Raw genomic sequence first — 12,527 nt, forward strand, 5'->3', positions numbered from 1 at the left:
TCAACGATCCGCCCCTAGTGATCAAAACATTCACCACATACGACACTCGCCCGAGATTTACACAAGACGGATCCTGTCACCAAAACCCCTCACCAGGCTCTTGACATTGCCCCGGTGATCATCAGATGTGACGATGCCTGGATTGCTGAAATAGGTTCGGAGCCATAACTTACAGACTAAAGCAACAGTCATCGCTAAGTGGCTGCTGCGCACTGGTTGAGGGCCTCCTCTCTAGCGCCCAGGGACGAGAGAGGTAAGATACACAGGCAAGGCCCGGGCCAGGAAATCATGTGACTATCAGTAACTTTAGACCATCGAAACACCATTTCACAACGGATTTGTAGTAGATTATACATTTTACTGATACCAATTAATAATAATATATTACCTTGTTCATTAAAAAATTTAACATAAAAAAATAATTCAAAAATATGAATATAATTTTTTTAATTTAAATTTTAAATTTAAATAAGTAAGTGGAAGAGGCTGAAGGGCCAGGAGTGACCCCGATCTGCCGCCGCTTCACCGCATTCAGGAGTACCAGGAGGGCGCAGGCCAAAACCCCGAGACCGCCTGAGTGGTCCGGGCCACTTTGTTCCTTTCACCTCAAGGTGAGGATTCACAGAGCGAGGTTTCCCAACTGGAGCCCGTGGCTTGACCCGGGTTCTTGGGGTTAGGCAGGCCCAACTTGAATCGCGGACGCGCGCCCACGCTGGCCTCCGCGACAATTCGCGCCAGGCGTCGACCGCGGGCGCACCAGTGCGCGTTTCAGGCGTCTTGGGGCGGCAAACAACATCGCGCGCTCCTGGCCACACGGCTACGCGCGTGGAGCGTTCACAACGTGGCACCCGAGGAGGGGAGGAATCAGGCAGCCGCGCGCAGCCCGGCACTACGCATGTGCGCAAACACACAATCCGTCGGCTGCCCCAGCAGTACGCGCGTGGATCGAGGCAGCACATCAACCGCCCAGGGCGGTGTACGCTCAGCGCAGCTCTGACACAGGAGACGGCGTCGATCTGGGGCCGCCGCGCCACCACTTGCTCTCACTCACCGAGCAAATGTATGGCTCGGCGATTGAACAAACGGGCAGACCTCATGTTCCAAAGGAGGTCATCGCCAGGCAGAGTGGAGCCCTACATCCCCCGAGCGAATCGCCCAGACTTGGAGCCGGTTCGGGAGGGCAAGGTCGGATTGTTCCCGCAGCGGGAAAGCGCAATGCGCCCCTGTCTCCCGTCAGCGCGGGAGACGACCCCCCTCTGGGGGTGGAACGCGTTCACACAATCATGCATGGTCAGGGGAACGCGAGACGCTTCCCACCGAGTCCCGCTGATTCCCCGTTCCTGACCGAGTGCAGGAGAGCGGCTGTCAGTGATACTAATTGCCCGGAGCGCCAGGCGCTTCCTGGTTCAGCCTACAGCGGTACGCTGCAGGCAGGCCGTGGGAAATCCGTGGCGCGGGAAGCTCTCTCGCAGGTGGAGGGAGCGACACAGTCACCAGTGAACCAGCACTTGATGGCATGCCCCGGGAACACTTAGAGAGGTGGTCCCCAAGATGTTGTACGCACCATTCAGGGAGCCAGGGCTGCGTCTACCCGAGCGTCCTACACAGCCCAAGTGGCAACGTTCCACGTGGTGGTAGAAGAAGCCTGGACCCCATTACGTCCCCCCTGCCTCACGTGCGTCATTCCTCCAGCGTTGTTGGACAGGAATTGGCTTTCAGCACAACAAGGTATATGCGGCGGCCATATCACTGTCACGTGGGTTCGAGCCGGGACGTTGTTTTTTTTTCAGTCCACCCCCATGACGAAACGTTCTGCAAGGAAGTGCAAAGACTCAGACCGGACACGCGCACGGCCCTCAGTGGAAATTGGCTTGGGTTACGAGCACTAAGCAAAAGCCCATTTTGAACTTGAGCAGTTTTCCCCTAAAAATGTACAGCCAAGTAGTAACTCGCTTTTGGCCAACCATCAGCGAAAAGGGTGAGGTGATTTATCCGCTCTCTCGTGACCCCGTCATGCCTCCCGATCCAAGAGAGGCAGTTTGGCGATGCTACGTCTAACCCAGCCTGTTATGCCAAAGGTCATCACAAGCTCCTTAAGGTCAAAGAGTTAAGTCACCCCGGATGGGTTTTTCCCCGCCGCCTCATTAGATCGGAGGAGAAGCCACATCTCATCTCCTCTGTCCGGTGCGCGCGCTGTCCTGCTATGTGGCGCGCACGGCGGCCTGGCGCCGTTCTCAATATTTGCACGGCTGCATCTTGGTCTTCCCCCTGTTCATTTATTCATTTTTATTTGAGGGATGTCTCCCATTCCTCTCTGACGCACCCTGTACTGGGTGTCCTGTCGGAGTGAGTGACGTCAGGGATCCAGCCGTGCGCCTCTCTCCGGCCTCTCGGCACGCGGCCCCGTTATCCCTCTTATATGAGGGAGGTTCCTTTTTCCTCTGACACACTTTGTACGGAGTGCCTGGTCAGAGGGAGTGACAGTGGTCAGGGATCCAGCTGGGCGCTCTCCTACCTGTCTGACACGCAGAGAGCTGCTGTTCCCCCTCTATGATCGCTGGGCAAGGTGGGACCTTCGTCTCTACTTTCTCACAGCGGCCGGTATGTATTATTCCCAGCCTTCACCCCGTCGGGAAGATAGGCATGTTTTGCTATGTTCCAGGGACGGTGATGCGCCATTACGCATGGCACAACAAGCAGGGGGTGTTATTGTGCAGGTGTGTCTGTGCTTCTAGTGCCGGGCGGACCCAGTGGGGCGCAGACTACATCATGCTTCGCCCTTAACCCAATAGCGATAGCCTTAGAGGGCGAAGCCATATACGAAATAGAACTGAGGTTACCTACTGTAACCCCAGCTTCTATGAGTAAATGGCGCAGCCCTCTAAGTGCGGGGCCCCACTGGCTCTACGAAGGGCTGAAGAAAAGTTATTTTGTATGGGAGCAGATTGCCGGGCCTCCTTCCTATTTATACCGGAAGGAGGCCCGAGGGTGGGGCCCACCTTGCGGGTGGGCGTGGACTACAAGTGTTTCAGTGCTGCGCGGGGGCGCAGGGGGATTACCCAATAGCGATAGCCTTAGAGGGCTGCGCCATTTACTCATAGAAGCTGGGGTTACAGTAGGTAACCTCAGTTCTGTTCTCCCTGTCGTTAGTTTCCCTGGTGTGTCTAATTGTCTGATTGTGTTCACCTGTTGCCCTTGTGTTTTTCCTCCCCTGCCCGGCTGTTTCTCGTCTTGTGATTACCCCTCCCTGTATTTAGTCTTGTCTCTTCCTGTGTTCTTTGTTGGTTCATTTTTTGTCGTTCATGTCTCCCTTCATGTTGGTCACAGTCCATTTTTGTTTTGGATGCTACCTGCTATCTGGATGTACCTTTTCTTGGATTCTTGTTTTTTCAGCTCTTTGTGATTAAAGCTCGCCTTTTGTTCCATTTGAAACCCCCCCCCCGACAAGCACTTCTCACTCAAACAATTAACTTGTATGGATTCGATCACTTGGTTCTGCAAATTTGTCCAATGCATATAATGTTCTTGATTATCAATTGTCATAGGCACATTTTTATGAGCAAAAAGTGATACACATCATTTGCAGAGAGTGGTATCCGTCGTTGGTGCCGTGCTTTAGAAGGTAAAATTTATACATAATTTAAGTGGAGGAGAAAAAAACATCTACTTTGCAAAGTTTTTAGAAGGTAGGAAATGCATTGTGTTAAATAAATAAAAATGTATGATAAAAACCTCTCAAGGTTAAAGGAAATACAGTTTAGAAATGGCAGACAGTTATTCATGCACCCTCTCTTCCAGCTTAACTGGAGTTTTAAACTCCTTTACAATATCGGCAAATCTTGCAATGCTAATTCAATATTTGACTTTTCAATTCACCATTGTCCTTTGTTGTTTAGGGCCCACGAGGATGTGGAGGGTGCAATAATGCTATGACAAAGATAATCATCGTATTGGTATTTATCTTCGATAGTGTAGTGCTTACTATTCATATCAGTCACTGCAATCAGTAATGAATAGAGCTTCGACAAAAGCATGGCATTATTTATTGAACAAATAACTCATTGAATGCATGGCTACCCTAATGAATAATGGGACATTATTCATATGTGTTCTTTATTACTCCTACGCATGTTCCATTTACCGTATTTGTTGTTCAATACAAGACAAAGACAAAAGAAACACAAGAACTGTACAATAGCTATCGAGATCAGTATGTTAGAAACCTATTATTAGAAAAGCCTTAAAGTCAATTATATGATTTATCTTCTAAGTTATTGGGCTTTGGGGATTCTGAATCACACACACACACACGCACACACACACACACACACACACACACACAGACACACACACACACGCACGCACGCACGCACGCACAAACACACACACACACAGTGGCACATGCTAACACTACCAGATATTTTGGGTGTGAACAGACGGTGGTAATTCTGTGATCAGAGGCAAAGCCTGCACCACCTCCATGTAGTTGTGAAAGGGAGCTGCGTTAGGAGGCATGCATTAGCAGTAGATGTGGAGCTGGTCAATACAATCTTTTCATCTCTTATAAAAGCAGTGCACCTCCCACAAGGGCGTAATGACAGTCATGTAATGGAAAGAAGAGGCAAAACCATCTTCTCCTGAGAGGTAAATGTGCATGTGTAGGAGGTGCAGAGATCCATGTATAAATATATGACACCATAAATGTTAATATGAATGCCCAAATATAGATATAGAACACCCCAAATAATTTGCCAATGCCATTTCTGTTCCTATTGAGGCTGCACTCACTGTTTAATGCTGAATGAAAAAACTGAATAACCACATTACAAGACATACTTGTTTTACCTGTTGCATGTACTTTGGTTAATTTACTTACTTGAATACAGTTGCATTTAAGTATTCATGTGGCTTCATGGGCAACAACAGTCGTACAAAATGTCACCGTTGCCAAGATGGTAAATAGACTGTATTTATATTGTGTTTTTCTAGTGCTTAGCAACCACTCAGAGCTCTTTGCAACACAAACCAGCACTCACCTATTCACACCCTGGTGACAGAGTTCATCATAAGGTCCTCTGTGCTTCAGGAGAAATAAACATTCCCATTCAATTTGGGGTTCATTATTTTACCAAGGATGGTACAGCTGCTGACATTATAACACTGACACATCCTGCTGAGATATTAGATGCTTCACAAAGGAAATTTACTTTTTGTCAGAAAATGATTACCAAGTGTCCTGCTGACAACTGTTGTCCAGTTCAGACTGATTTCCTTTTCCTTTCCTTGTTTTGACAAATTCAGCCTCTTATCAGCTCTGAGTGTTTTTATCAAACGTCATTATTTCGTTTTTATGGTTTGATTGGTTTTCAAAATAAGAGACACCATGATGTAACAGTGATCTGAGGGCTGACAGAAGTGAACCCAGAAACCTTCAGTCACTAAGACAGTTATTTTACCAACTGAGCAATCAGGGACCTTAAAGGTAGGGTAGGTATCAACAACAAGGCCCCCCCCCTACCTCACAGACCTGCTGCACCACCACACCCCTTCCCGCTGCCTCCGCTCATCAGAAGCCAACCTCCTATCCATCCCCACCCGCACCAATCACCGGACCTGGGGGGACAGAGCCTTCTCCATCGCTGCCCCCTCCCTCTGGAACTCACTCCCACAACCCATCAGAGATTGCACCGACCTCACCACCTTCAAAAAACTCACAAAAACTCACCTCTTCAATCTGGCTTTTCATGTGTGATTGTTTTTGTATTATTTGACTTTAACTTTAACTATATATGTATTTGTTGTTCCTTTCTTCTCTTTTCTTTTCTCTTCACTATTATCTGTAAAGCGTCTTTGAGCACCTGTAAAAGCGCTAACAAATTAAATCTATTATTATTATTATGTAAATTTGAGAAACCGGCTCGAGATCGCTAGAATTTGAAAATACACGACCGGAGAAAATCTGCCACTTCCTTATAGAGCCCCTCCTCCAACACACACGAACGTGCACATGACCAATGAGGGCACCAGAACAAAATGACTCAGGGTGCATCTGAGATTAGAGAGGGTGCAGTGGTAAAGTGCTATTTTTATAAGTGGGGAGTGGACCTAACACCCTCTAGGGGGGGTCTTCACCTCCGGAAAAGATAATTTTTTTAATATTTAAGTTAAAAGCATAAATCTGGTGCACTTTGAGAGCAACATTAAGAGATCTATGGATACCTCTCAACATCCATATGAAAAAGAACTGTAAACAGATTTATTTTTACTTTATGAATATTTTACAAATCACTAACCTTTTAAGACCAAAATGTCTACATGCATAGCAGAAGATGGCATCTTTTTTACATGAATATTCCAGCCAATGTCTGTTTAGAAACCATGAGCTGCAAAATGAGCGCCTTACCCCAATGTACAGGCGAGTTGGGTACTTTTTTAAATATACCTGGGCAGGCTGTGTTTTTCCGGCTGCTCCACCTTCGCGGGCGACGCGGGCAAAGCCGGCGAGGTGGGCGGGAGGACGTTAGTGTCCACGACGGTGGCCGCGGGTAACGTAATGTCCCCATGATCTGAACTGTTATTACCTGCAGTGTTGCTGCTGGCGATAAGGGCTGGTTGTTCTAACCATTTTCTGATGTCCATCATTGACTGCTGTGTAAGCACCTTGCAGATGACGAACGCGCCGCGGCACAGGTCACGCGCACCTGACATAATAAAGTTCTTACCGTTTAAATTGACCAAATAAATGCAGCAGACAATGTTATTCAACCACAATTACAATTTATTTTATTTCAACTATATTCTTCTTCTTCTTCTTCTTTTTCTTCTTCTTCTTCTTCTTCTTCTTCTTCTTCTTCTTCTTATTATTATTACTACTATTATTATTGTATATTATATATATATAATTTATTATTTATTATTGTTTTTTAACTTTACATTTATTTTTTATTTTTTCACTTTTTCATTTTTCAAATGAGGGTGCTTAACGACTCAACTGAGTGTGCAATGCACCCTTATGCACCCCCGTAGAACCGGGCCTGGCTGCCAGGTAGGTAGGCCATCCAGTTATTTTATTTTATTACGGCTTCCACAGATGACATTTTTTAATGGATTTTTTGTCAAAGCACTTAAGATATTCATTGCTATCGGTATGTTAAGAGCATTCCATGGAATATAACAAAAAGTGTATCTCAAGCCGGTTTCTCAAACTTACATACCCCACCTTTAAGGGGGAGTTGAGTTTCACAGAGACAAGATTCTGTCAGTGTGCTTCAGTTTCAGTGTGAACCTTTGGATGTGAATATGTTTCAATGGGAACATGTTTCAGTGGGAAACTCTCAACTTTATTTCTATGCAGGTTGATGAAAGTCTCTTTGGTGCATTGGGCGTGTCAGCGCTGAAGAGGGTCCAGTGGTTAAAGACTCCGCCTAGGGACCTGGAGACATGGGGTCGACACGGACGACTAGAGGTATGTTACAAATGTGTGTCGTGTATGTAAAAGAAATATGCTCGTACAAGTCCAAACTCAGAATTTCAAACATTGCATTCACTTGCAATCTACGAATTTCCATCGTTGATCGTCAATTTGAACTTGCGAATTTCCTATTACACTGATCCCATTTCCGCTGTTTACCAATGAAGAGAAAACAGAGAAAGGGTAAATCCGTGTCAGCCAAGGTGGCATAATGGCGGATATTGTTATCAGTTTACCTTGCAATGTTTTAATCTGCTGACAAACAGGTGATATAACTGAGGGATAGATGATCTTCTTACCTTCACCTAAACATTATATATTGTATAATACTCTCTACATGCTTTCTCCCCTTGTGCCCCCCAAAAAATGCAATAATAAAAACACCTTGGATATCCCAATGGTGGATATAATATGATAAAGTGCCCTGTACGGCGTCCCTATTTGTGCAGGCAAACATCATAAAATGCTCTCCAAGGCGGCCTCCCTGTGCAGAAAATGTGATGTCGTTTCTACGCCCTAGTGCCCCACTTCATGGAACTACTACTACAAAACTTGAATTGATGACACATCAACAAACATGGCATTTCATGCAGCAAAATTTAGTTTCTATCTAAAACAGCTAGTATATTCAGTTTGATCAAACCCTGGATAAGGCCTTGTTGAGTATCTGTGACCATGATGTTTACTCTGTAACACGTTCTTCTTCTGATCCTGTTGGACCTCGAGGTCATCATGAGCTCCTTCCATTCCCTATATTCGTAAACATGGACATTGCTATTGTCCAGGATGTCACATATAACCTTCTTCGTTATGTTTACATGTGCAACTCATAGAGACTCTTAAAAGTAGAATTGCTCTCATCCATCTACACAATCCTGTGTGCTCTACATAGAAAGCCCTTCATGTCATATAACAGTCACTGTTGAGGACAGCTCTCTGCCTCTTCAGGTCACAATGCCTGGCTCTGTTTGGCCTTGCCACATGTTCCATAAACTGGAGTCGAGGAAGCAGCTGGCATTGTCAATATCTTTATTCTTTTTGATTTTCAAATTGTGGCATGTTTGCCATATTCTGTGGAACACTGCCTTGGTGAGAATAACAAGTGAGGATAAAACACAACAATTGTCTGTTAGCAATCATGCTAGCAATAACTTGCTAAAATGGCAAGAATGCCTCATCTGATGTAATGTTTGTCTTGCGTTGCATTGCATGGTAAATGTACAGGTGACAGAGATCCTGCATATCTAGAACAAACTGGAACAGGTTTTTGGAAAGGATCTCCTAGCAACCCTTTTGAACCCCACAGATAGAAGCAAACAGCACTATGTTCGTTTAGCTACATGATTACACTTGATAGTCTTAACGAAACACCACTTTAACTCACAGTTAAAAGATGACTGGTACAGGTATTGCCACAGCAGTTTAAATATTCTGCACCAATACTGCAGCTCTGACATTTCTGTTTATGCTAAAGGGTGAGTACACTAGGAAGGGAGAGCACACAGAACACAGCAGGTTATCTGTGACCGCTGTGTCCTATAAACACGAGGCGATTATGCTGAAGACGTGATAGAAACATTTAACCAACATGTCCTTGCTTCTCTCTCTGGTGTTCTGCTGGCCTTCGGGCAGAAGCAAAATAATAGAAAATTACACAGAGGCATTGTGTGGGTGTTTTTTTTTGTATTGTAAAATGGTTTTGTATTTCTTGTGTGGTAAATAAGCTCCGAGTGCAAACTGGCTCAGTCCTCAAACACTAATGGAGATTATACAACAGCCATGACTGAACAAAAGATTTGCTTATTTACTGTTTCTTCCAACAAAAGGTGAAAACACAGGTGGTTAGGTGTCCAGACAGAAAGGAAGACAGAAAAAAGCTACAGGCTACCAACTGCTATTCAAGGGGAAACATTATTTTTATTTTGTTCTATGGTCTGGAGAAGTATATTTATTATCGAGTTGCAAGTGGATTGTTTTGCCATGGCTTCAGAATTGCCTGCTGTGTATTCCTTTCTTTTAATAATGTCTTAAATGTTACTTAGAATGGGCGGCAGTGGCTCATTCTGTAGGTACTTGGCCTTGGGACTGAAGGGTCGCCGGTTCACATCCCTAGCTTGTAGCTGGAGAGGTGCTGTTCACCTCCTGGGCTGTCTCTCCACTCTGGACCTATCCAAAATGCATGTGTTCAACTGTGTGTATTTTTGTACTGTTTCTTGTATAACAAAAAATGCATGTTCATGTGCACCTATACTTATACTGTGTTTGTGTGTATAAAAAAGAGTGGAAACTGAATTTCCACCTGGGGGATGAATGAATGTTCTTAAAAGAGAAATGAAGGATTATGTACACTGTAGGTTGATGTGAAAAACATATTGGTTAATGTTAGTGATAATTACATTCTATGGACACCAGTTTGAAAAGAAGAAAGAAAGTACATTACATCATCATTCTTCATGTTTTACATATCACATAGATATTTACCCTTTTAAATTATCCACATACTTTTATATTACTGAAATCCGATTGGTCTGTTTCCATTTGTCTATTCAAACCTAAAGAATTCCAGAAAAGCTTTTGTTAACTTCCTCTTGAATACAATGAATAGAATAACAACTATGCATTCTTGCACTGTTCGCCTCTCAAACCTTTCTGCTCAGACCCTGAATAAATAGCGTACCCTTATCCTTGTTAAATATAAATGAATATCTAGGCACACGTCAGTTTCAAGGTCCGAAAGGCATTTGCACAAGAAGCAGACATTTATTATAGTGTGTGTGTGGTTATGGAACCAGATCACACTTGGTACAACACAAAGGGCCAATGCCCTGTAGCAGTGGGCTCCAGCCGCAGAGAGCCATCCGGTGACAGGGCCGAGGGTCCATGGAGCTAATCAGACCCCCGGGACATGCTCTCAGGGAACACTTTCAGTTGTTGATACTTGGGGATTCTTTACACATAAGGACAAAGATGCAGAAAGTCAGTGTGAAGGTCTTCCTCTGCACCTGCTCCTCGTCCACCTTCAGCTGGGGGGTCAGTGCAGGGCTTGAGCTGGAGCTATATGTGTGAGCAAATAAAGTTTTATTTTAATTGCAAAAAGTTTCAAATCCCTGACATGATTGCTTCAGTCTTTTATTGCATGCATGATTAGTAAATGCTGAAAAATATGTCCAACATTTATTTTTCACTCACCAATTTAATCCATTACTTTTCAAAACACAAAGCTGTACTTTTATTCATGGAAACATCGCTAACAATCCTTCCTAAATGCATTCTTTGTGCTGTTTAGAAACTGGACAACTATAGCATCATCATCACTATTCAACAGCAGAGAAACAGCCACCTGGGAAAGGCTCTCAGGCAACAGTATCTGTTGTTGACGCTCGGAGACACGGAGGATATAGTGGGTCTGAAGGTCTTTCTCTCCCCTGCTTATCGACTGTTTTTGAGAGCTAGGTGAAGCAGTTCATCATTATGGCATACTGTATATGCTAATACAGCCCTGTTGGCAGAACACGGCTATGAGAATGTGGCTTTACATTCTATAACTTTCAAGGTAATTGGATGCCTGGTAGTTGAATACAGAACAGCAAAAAAAGACACATTTTTCTAAGTAATCACATAATAATTGGGTAATCATCCGACATTTTTACATATAATTACATGTAACACTTTTTTAAATTGAAATGACCGATTCAAAGGAATAGTGTTGCAGTGTGTGAACTAAATGCTATTTTAAGCAAACATACATTGGGCATCAACCTCAGTGCATCTAATGTTCACTGTTCTTTACATTACATTGCATTTAGCTGACGCTTTTATCCAAAGCGACTTACAATAAGTGCGTTTGACCAACAAGATACAAACTTGAAGAAAACAGAATCATATAAGTACATCAGATTTCATAAAGCTAAAACATTTCAAGTGCTACTCAACTGGCTTTAGATAAGCCAGCCCTTATAGTATATAAGTGCTTTGTTAGCAATTCTTTGTTAGTAATTCAATCGCTCGAAGTGGAGTCGAAAGAGATGAGTTTTCAGTCTGAAGAAGGCGTGTAAGCTATCTTCTTTCCTTATTTCAATGGGGAGCTCATTCCACCATTTTGGAGCCAGGATAGCAAACCCACGTGTTTTTGCTGATGGGAACTTGGGTCCCCCTCGCAGTGCTGGTGCAGCGAGCTGTTTGGCTGATGCAGAGCGGAGTGCACGTGCTGGGGTGTACGGTTTAACCATGTCCTGGATGTAGGAAGGGCCAGATCCATTCGCAGCATGGTTCGCAAGTACCAGTGTCTTGAAGTGGATTCTAGCAGTTACCGGAAGCCAGTGAAGGGAGCGGGGGAGCGACGTGGTGAGGGAAAATTTAGGAAGGTTGAAGACCAGACGAGCCGCTGCATTCTGGATGAGCTGCAGAGGTCGGATGGCACATGCAGGTAGACCAGCCAGGAGGGAGTTGCAGTAGTCTAGGCGTGAGATGACGAGAGCCTGGACCAGAACCTGCGTTGCTTTCTGGGACAGCTGGGGACGTTTCCTCCTGATGTTGTAAAGAGTGTATCTGCAGCAGCGGGTTGTAGCAGCGATGTTTGCAGTGAAGGACAGTTTTGTTATCTAGGGTCACACCCAGATTCCTTGCAGTCTGAGTCGGGGAAACAACAGAGGGGCCGATGTTGATTGTTAGGTCAAGAGTGGGACAATCTTTTCCCGGAAGGAAAAGCAGTTCAGTCTTGTCAAGGTTGAGCTTGAGGTGGTGAGCAGACATCCACTGAGAGATGTCCGCTAGACATGTCATCAATTATTTAATGTTCTTTAACCAGATAAAAGGAATTCTTCTCAAATCTCTTTAACTTACATTAAATTAATTTTTAGAAATGCCATATCCATTGACTTATTTATTAATTAGCTGACATGCTAACATAAACATCCCAATACTGTTATAAGATCAAATATGACTCAGTATCATTTGGTATTGTTGAAAAAATCTATTGAATTTCATTTTTTTTAATATATTGTTGGGTAATACAGAGATATATATATGACAAATCTAAGTTATTCTCAGCAATTCA

Source organism: Notothenia coriiceps, unplaced genomic scaffold (assembly GCF_000735185.1).
Source record: "Notothenia coriiceps isolate Sejong01 unplaced genomic scaffold, NC01 NC01_scaffold00000339, whole genome shotgun sequence".
In the NCBI taxonomy this organism is placed as follows: Eukaryota; Metazoa; Chordata; class Actinopteri; order Perciformes; family Nototheniidae; genus Notothenia; species Notothenia coriiceps.